At 47.5% G+C, this 8,715-nt stretch overlaps 1 long non-coding RNA gene across 1 annotated transcript; it reads left to right on the top strand.

Moving 5' to 3' along the window:
* The first annotated feature begins 1,304 nt into the window (after positions 1-1,304).
* Positions 1,305-5,613, top strand: LOC311514790. Its single transcript, XR_014709940.1, has 3 exons — positions 1,305-1,581; positions 2,895-3,027; positions 4,575-5,613. It is a non-coding gene; the product is annotated as an uncharacterized lncRNA (long non-coding RNA).
* The last annotated feature ends 3,102 nt before the right edge of the window (positions 5,614-8,715 follow it).

Here is an 8,715-nt window from a genome sequence, read left to right as displayed (position 1 = left end):
TTGACCTGGGTCTGGGGCTTGCTCCTTTGGGATCGGGAGAACCTTTTTTTCTTTTACTGGGGTATTGGTTTTCATAACCATTCATCCCCATAACAAGTGGCACTGGTGATGATACTGGGAACTGGAGTGTCTAAGGGAATTGCTTGTATGACTTATGGTTAGCCAGTGGGGTCAAACCAAAGTCCTCTCTGTCTGTCTGGTTTGGTGTGCCTTAGAAGTGAAGAAACCCCAGCCTTGAGCTGCAACTGCCCTGCTCTAAGCAATTTGTCCTGAACTGATACTCTCAGAAGTGTCCTACCAAAGGCAGCATAGTTGCAGGGGGTAAATCAGGAGTGACTCCATTTAAATAAACCCAATTACACTGGGGTAAACTCAGTGTGAAAGGTGAATCAAACCCATAATATTTGGCTGGGAATAAAGAATCTCAGGCAGAGTCTGTTCTAGATGGCAGAGCTTCGCAGCAGCCTGCTAGCTAGGAAAGGAATTTGGGATCATGGGAAAAATATCTCTGAAATGTTTGAGCAGCCCAGAGCTTGGGAGAAAGCTTGGGAGCAAACATGATGCTGGATTGCGTTCCTAGAGCTGCCCAGTATCAATGAAACACTTGGTATAGCTGTTGTAGCCCAGCGGGTCTCAAACTGTGGGTCGAGACCAATGTTCCCTCTAATTTTTTCCATCCATGTGTGGAATAAATGTTATGTGTACCAAGGTATGTTCCTATGTGCACCACCAGTAGAAACAAAAAACCTAGATATAATATATATTTTTAAAAAGTTACCTTAGGGATAATTACTCCAGCCAGGACCAGTTAGTCATTTTAGAACTCACTCCTCAAAGAATTAAATTTAAGTGGAAGAGAAATAAAAATTATGAAATGCCTAGACCAGTCAAAACACCAAAATAACACTTTGAAAGCATAAAATTACCGAGAATATACGTGCATTGCAGGAAATACCAAGAAAGGAGGTGAGTGTGACAGAGACGGAGTGTGTGTGTGTATGTGTGTGAGAGACACAGAGACAGTGTATGTGCTGGTTGCTGGGGAAAGCTGTGCGCTGTCTCTTTAAGACATTCATTAAAAGCTCTCCTGTTCTGTCCTGAGCCCTGTTGTCTCCCCTCCCCTGCTCTGTGTGTACATGGGCAGGGGAGGGAGAGAGTGTGTGTGTGTGTGTGAGAGAGAGAGAGAGACACAGACAGAGACTGCGTGAGCCGGCTACTGGGGAAATCTCAGAAACAGTGCACCGTCTCTTTAAGAAAGGCACTCAGCCGCTCACATTCAGACCTCAGACTACAGTTGCTCCGAGTCCTCCTGAGCCAGGCTGAGCCCTCTGCCCCGCTCTGCAGAGATGGGGTACAGGGACGGCGGGAGAGAGACACCCTGACGACAGCACCTTCCTCCCTCCCCCACCCCCACCCCCCGGCTCTGTACAGCCAGCAGGAGGGTCCTGGGAGCAGCTGCAGGATGGAGCAAGGTGTGGGGAGGGCCACCTGAACACATGGTGCCCACTCTGCTAATCAGCTGGGCGGCACTGGAATCTCTCCTGCACGGCCACCCAAGCGTGCAGCTTACAGGGAACACAGGTCAGGATCTCAAAGTGGGTTGTGATCCTGTTTTAGGGCTGGCTTAGACTTCCTGGGGCCTGGGGCCAAAGCTGAAGCCCGATCCCCACGGCCTGCAGCTGAAGCCCTGGGTGGCAAGGAACCCATTACAGGCCCCTTGCCTGGGGCTGAAGCCCTTGGGCTTCAGTTTTGGATCCCCCTGCCTAGGGCAGTGGGGCTCAGGTTTTGACACCCACACCCGGGGCAGAGGGTCTCAAGTGGGCTCAGGATTTGGTCCCCTCTTCCTGGGGTCGTGTAGTAATTTTTGTTGTCAGAAGTGGCTCGTGGTACAATAAAGTTTGAGAACCCCGGTTCTAGACAACACTGGAATACACTTGGCGAGTCTTTATAAACCGTGGGGGTTTTCATTGTGCCTTCTGTATTGTGGGTACCTCAGCATATCCACAAAGCTGGCTTTGGGAGAAGGGCAGCTAGGGGGTGGAAGAGACTTTTGAGAGTCCTCCTGATTTGTAGCAGGTCAGAATCAGGCCCAGTGAGACGAGCATCAAGCCCAGGGCGGGGGAGGCTGTTCAGTCTGAAGGAAGTCCAAGGCTGTATGTTAGGGCTAGATCCCCCCTGTAGAGCCGGAAGCCATGAAGGGAGTCAGGAGCCAGAATCAGAGCTCTTTTATTGTTATGTCCTCCACCCTGCCAGCACAGCAGGGTTAGTGAACTGGGGAGAGCAACTTGCTGCATCCAAAATGGGGGTGCAGATTGGCACCCCCATGCACAAGGGGTGAGCAATGGCAGGGAGTGCATTGACCTGAAGCACCTACTTGAGGACAGTCCCTCCAGTGCTCCTCCTGAGGCGGGGCGGCCCTGCATAGCCGTCTCTCCAGGGTGCTGGCGTAAAAGCCTCAATCCACCCCTCGTGTTTTGATCCATCACTGAAGACAGATGGCGAGTCCTGCTCCGACACTACCTGCTTCAAACACTCCACTGCACACCCGAGTCTCCTGAGAGGGAGAATGAACCACATGTGACAGATGTCAGCCACATCACTTACTGCACGGCTGGAAGGCGCTCAGATCCTATGGTGACGAGGGGATGATAAGAACCTGCATGGGGCAGACAGCATGAAAAATTACAGATGGGGTGTTTTGTGCAGGGATCAGCTTCTTGGCTTCCCATTGGGCTGTTATCATTCCAGCCACCGGGGCTTGAACTCTGTGCTCCCTACACTTCCTGACTCCCATGTCAAAAACAGATGAATAAAGGGATGATTGTCCGAGGCAGCCCAACTTTCCCTCCCATGGAATTCTGCACCACTTAGCATCATCTGTTGTGTTTTCTCAGCTGTGACCTTGTCCACGTCCGGTGGTGTTCCCCTAACAAACAGGATCATGGGAGGGTTTCCCCTGCAAGGGACTGCAGCTATTTAAAGACATGAGTGACATCAATAAAGGCGTTTTCCCCATATCAGCCCTGGGTAGGTAAATCGAGTGTTAGAAAGTTGTGATCAAGAAACACCAGTTTGGTGGCATAATTTTAAATGTAAATAAGGCTTATATAACACTGTCCTAGGGTCAGTCACGTGAAAGGCAGTATGGCCCAGTGGATAAAGCACTAGACTAGGACTCAGGAGAGCTGGGTTCTGCTCCCACGCATGCTGCTAGACTGCAAGTCACTTATCAGTGCCTCAGTTTCCCCTGTCTGCTCAGACTGTAAGACCTTTGGGTCAGGGACTCTGTCTTACTATGGGTATGGCTATCCTGCGGTCACAGGGTGTCACTGCAGTTTGTGCAGGAGTACCTGAGCTCACCTAGTTATCTCAGGTCCCAGAGCAGTGAAGTCACAGCAGCATGGGCTAGCCCTGGGTGAAATTACCCAGAATCCTGGGCAGGCTTACACAGCCCACGCTGAAGCCCTCATTGCACTAGGACCCTGAGGTAGCTAGGTTAAAGTGAGCTCAGGTATGTCTACACAAGCTGCAGTCACTCCCTGTGATGACAGGAGAGATGTGTACCCTATGTGTGTGTACCACACGGGCCCTGATCTTGGGAGTGGGCTTTGGGCACTCTGTAATACTGCACGTACATGCAACATGAGGAACAGGGATCACTGCTGTACTCCAGCTGCATTCCCAAGGGGATATGGGAGCAAGTACAATCCCCTCTGAAATGCTACCATACCTCAGCTGGCTGGCACTGGCCATCCATGCCAGGTGGCTTTCTCACATGATGCTACCCACCTTTTGGGACCTGCTGCCCCCTAAAGCCTCCCCAAGGCAAGCCAGGGGCAGGAGGGGAGTGGTTTGCAGCTCCTTTCTGCAGCCAGCCCTTCTCTCCTGGCAGCCTTTCCATGCTTGCAGACCGCTGCCAGGATCTATGCCAGCATTAGTCAGCTCTTCTCGGGTGAAGTCAAGCTCTTACACTGGATAGGACAGGACACAGGGATACCTGACCCTTGTAACTGGCCTCTCCCCTTACACAGCTGCTCAGAGGAACAGTAATTTAGAGCCCGCCAGAAAATGGGGGGTGGGCTGGAGACGTTTCTGTGGAAAATTTTCAACTCTTTGTCCCACAACGGAATCATTTTGGCCCTGAACTGTTGACAGGATACAGGACCAGATGGACTCTGGGTCTGATCCAGTCTGGCAACTCCTCTGCCTGTGAACATTTCCATTTTGTTGAAAAACCATTTTCCCATCCAAAAGTTCAGCTGGAAAACTTTCGACCAGCTCTAGTACTAACATCAGCTTGGCAGGGCAGATCGGAGGCTGTGCAATACCGTGTGATTTCCAGCTCTCCGAGGTGTGCATCGGGGGTGCCAGCATCGGCAGTGTATTAGGGAAGACCGAATGTCAGTGTGTAAGGGAGGGTATTCGTGTGCTGGGGTGAGAGTTTAGAGACTGTCACTGTGGTGGGTGTAAACGTTATTGGAACGTCTCTTTCCCTTGCTTTTTATCGCTTGCGTTGTTGTGAAGAAAACACTCGAGCAACCTTAATGCTAAGTTATTTTGTCTTTTTACTTTAGGAATCAGAGAGCGCCAGATTTCCAGCGCCCACCATTGGAGCCAGACGTTCAAGACAGCTCAGATCCCCTTTAGACGCGCAACGAAGGGTCAGATTTTCGAAAGCGACCAGCATTCAACATCCTGAGCTCTTCTGAAAATCTCTCCACTTCTTTTGGTGCCTAAACAGGAACTCTGCTCTTTTGAAAATCTAACCCCTAGTGTTGGATCATATTAAAGAAGTTCTGTATTAAAATCACAAATGAGTTTGATTCCCCAGAGTTTAAATTCCAGGGTATTACTAATTAAGAGGTCTCTTGGTTTTTGGTACTGTTTCTCTCCCTCTATGTGTGAAACTTGCAAGCTCCTAATTGTGTTAGTACATTCTAAGACAGAGTCTGTTCTCAAAGCAATTCACAAGAGAGAGAGACTCAAAGCAATACTCTAACAACAGAAACAGCACCCAGAGACTCCCCACCCTTTTGTTGTATTAACAATTGTGATTAAAATAGAGATAGAGGATGTATGTGGATGGATGCTTGGTGTGGATAATAACTGAATTATCAGGGAGGTGCCAGCCTAAGAATCCAGTGTCCATCGGCTGAAGAAGGCGTCAAGTGGAAATAACCAGAGGACCCCCCCCCCCCCGGAGGGCAGACTGGAATCCACCCAACAGCCTCAAGAATGGGAGAACCAAAGAACAAGATAACATCTTGGAGCCGTCAGGAATGTGCTATCTGCTGATTGATTCAGCAACAGCATGATGAAGCAATTCCCATAGACTGGCATAGGAAGAAATTCCTATAAAAATAGACTCTAAAAAGTGAGAACTTTGGGGTCTGATTCTGCAAACCAACTTCCAGGAGCATCAGATGAGCATCTGACAAGGCCCTGCTCCCTCCTCATGTCCAGGCCACCTGGCCAGTGGCTTGGCATGAGCAACTCTAAGGCTGGTAACTATGATAACAACCTTGCAGAACCTGTGTGTGTATGTGTGTGTGTGTGTGAATGAATGTGTGAATAAATATGAGATTGAATGGAATGTTATAGCTATAACTAACTGCTTACTATGATTCTTTCTGTATTCACAATAAATGTGGTATTTTGCCTTTTTCCCTTTAATAAGATCCTGCTGGTTTTTATTTTATTGGTATAACACTAGAGCCTGAAAACATTCCAGATACTTTACAGAGCATAGAAAAGGCATGGGGTAAACTTTTCAGAAGCACCTACATGACTGAGGCTCCTAAGACACTCAGGTGCTTTTGAAAATTTTGCCCATGTCCTCTGCCCAGAAGAGTTTACCACAACTTGCAATTCACAGAGAATAGACTCTGGAGACTCCTCAGGAGTCGGTTCCCGCACTCATTACCTAGGCAAAGCTCCCCTTGTCTTCAAGAACTTTGAATGTTTTCAATACGAGTTTTATGGACTTGGAGGTTGGGTCCTCTGCCATCAAAACTAGCCCCCTAGGCTCATAAGGACAGACCTCATACTACGTTTTCCACTATATTTATTTGGCTTGAGATCATCTAATGTTTATGTAGTAATTACTTCACTAGGCAAAACAGCTCCACTGCCTGATGGTCCTCGCTCTCAGGAAATCGTTCCTAATGGCCAGGCTAAATTTAATCCTCCTTCCTTGTTTTATCAGCAGACACCAGTGTAAACAGCCCTTTCCCGTCATTTATGGTTCCACATATTAAGAAACCTTACAGCATTAGCTGCCCTTAGGTGTTGTTTCTGTAGGTCAAAAAAGAAAGTTGTAAAGTTATTAAATATGTAAGTCACAGTCTCAAATCCTTGCATCATTTGGGTTAAATTTGTTTGAATGCCTCCAGCTGACCCAGGTTGGGGACCAGAACTGCAGTATCACCCACCCCAACTGTTCAAAAATCAGGATTCATCCCCCTACATCCTTCCCCCCAAAAATCCTGGCTTAAAAATCATGAGATTTAAAAAAAAAATACATAGAATCATAGAACTGGAAGGGACCTCGAGAGGTCATCTAGTCCAGTCCCCTGCACTCAAGGCAGGACTAAGTATTATTCTAGACCATCCCTGACAGGTGTTTGTCCAACCTGCTCTTAAAAATCCCCAATGATGGAGATTCCACAGCCTCCCTAGGCAATTTATTCCAGTGCTTAAACACTTTCACAGTTAGGAAGTTTTTCCTAATGTCCAACCTAAACCGCCCTCGATACAATTTAAGCCCATTGCTTCTTGTCCTTTCTTCAGAGGTTAAGAAGATCAATTTTTCTCCCTCCTCCTTGTAACAACCTTTTATGTACTTGAAAACTGTTATCATGTCCCCTCTCAGTCTTCTCTTCTCCAGACTAAACAAACCCAGTTTTTTCAATCTTCCCTCATAGGTCATGTTTTCTAGACCTTTAATCATTTTTGTCGCTCTTCTCTGGACTTTCTCCAATTTGTCCACATCTTTCCTGAACTGTGGTGCCCAGAACTGGACACAATACTCCCGTTGAGGCCTAATCAGCACGGAGTAAAGCGGAAGAATTACTTCTTGTGTCTTGCTTACAATACTCCTGCTAATACATCCCAGAACGATGTTATCTTTTTTTGCAACAGCGTTACACTGTTGACTCATATTAACTTGTGATCCACTATGACCCCCAGATCCCTTTCTGAGTTCTTTCTATTTGCCTTTTAGTTTCTGAGCCTTTTGGATGCTCTTGGGTCATATACTCAAGCTTTTCTCTGCAACTATGAAGGCTAGAAATGTTATTTTGTAAATGACAGCTAAGTCTCATGTAATTACATGACTCCAGGAGCAGGGGCTTTGTGTAAAACATTAAGTATCGAGACAGCACTAAAATTACAAGAGGGCAACGCTGCAATGGAGAGCAGCTTTTAGTGCATGTTGGTAACAGAGCAGTGTGGTCCTAGATTCCAGGGCTGAATGGGGCCATTATGATCATCTAGTCTGACCATATCACAGGCCGGATCCTGCAAGCCCTTTCTACCAAGACTACTACTTTAAAGACTGAGTGACCTACAGGGACATTTCCTAGGTAGCCCCAGAACTGGGAGGTCCTCCAAGCAGGGGCAGTGTAAGCTGACATTCAAGTCCTGCTTTTGACAGAAGGTAAATAAATCCCACTCCTGCCTTTTCCCACAGTGGGGTTGGCAGCTCATGTCTATCAAGAGCAGCCTTGTGTATTCATTCCCAGTGGGTAAATAAACTCTCGAGCCCATCTAAGAAAGCTGTCAAGGGCTAGGCATGACACGCGTATTTTTTGCATGACATCCCCTCTATAATGGGCCAGGGACAACAGCTCTCTGTCCTCGAAATATCAGCTAATCGGTAATTTGAAAATACGGTTCTGCTCTTACCGCTACATGGCTTCTGGCCCCCCTGCCAGTATCTCTCTCTTGCCTGCCTGTAGTTGGATGGCCTTTTGCGTAGCCTCTTTAATTTCAATCAGTTTTGCTATTGAAACTGAGAGATAGTGCAGCATCCTAATGGCTTCATTGTCCTGATCCCTTGCCCCCATCTTTGCTGAGGCGGGGTATATTTGCCCAGCTCAGGGTGTCAACTTACACGAGTCGTCATCCTGGAAAGCATCTGTTCCTACTTGCGAACACTAGCGTTGCATCAATATCACCCCGATCTCTTTGGAGCACTAAGAAAGGGCTTTGCCACGATTGTCTCAAGGGGTTTGTGTTCTGATTGCCCTGGGTACCACAACTGTACTGATGGATTCGCTTCACTCCAAAAGCAGCCAGAAGCCCTTTTTCTATCAGGTCTCAGAGTAGCAGCCGTGTTAGTCTGTATTTGCAAAAAGAAAAGGAGTACTTGTGGCACCTTAGAGACTAACCAATTTATTTGAGCATAAGCTTTCGTGAGCTACAGCTCACTTCATCGGATGCATAAAGTGGAAAATACAGTGAGGAGATTTATATACACACAGACCATGAAAAAATGGGTGTTTATCATGCACATTGTAAGGAGAGTGATCACTTAAGATGAGCTATTACCAGCAGGAGGGGGGGGGGGGAGGAGAGAAAACCTTTTGAAGTGATAATCAAGGTGGGCCATTTCCAGCACATTTCCAGGAGTTAACAAGAACGTCTGAGGAACGGGGGGGGGGGGGGGGGGAGGAAGAGGAATAAACAAGGGGAAATAGTTTTATTTTGTATAAT

This window comes from Lepidochelys olivacea (genome assembly GCF_965140295.1).
Source record: "Lepidochelys olivacea isolate rLepOli2 genome assembly, chromosome: 1".
Classification (NCBI taxonomy): domain Eukaryota; kingdom Metazoa; phylum Chordata; order Testudines; family Cheloniidae; genus Lepidochelys; species Lepidochelys olivacea.
Note: the sequence above shows the minus strand (reverse complement) of the source record. Positions and strands in the feature narration are given on the sequence as shown.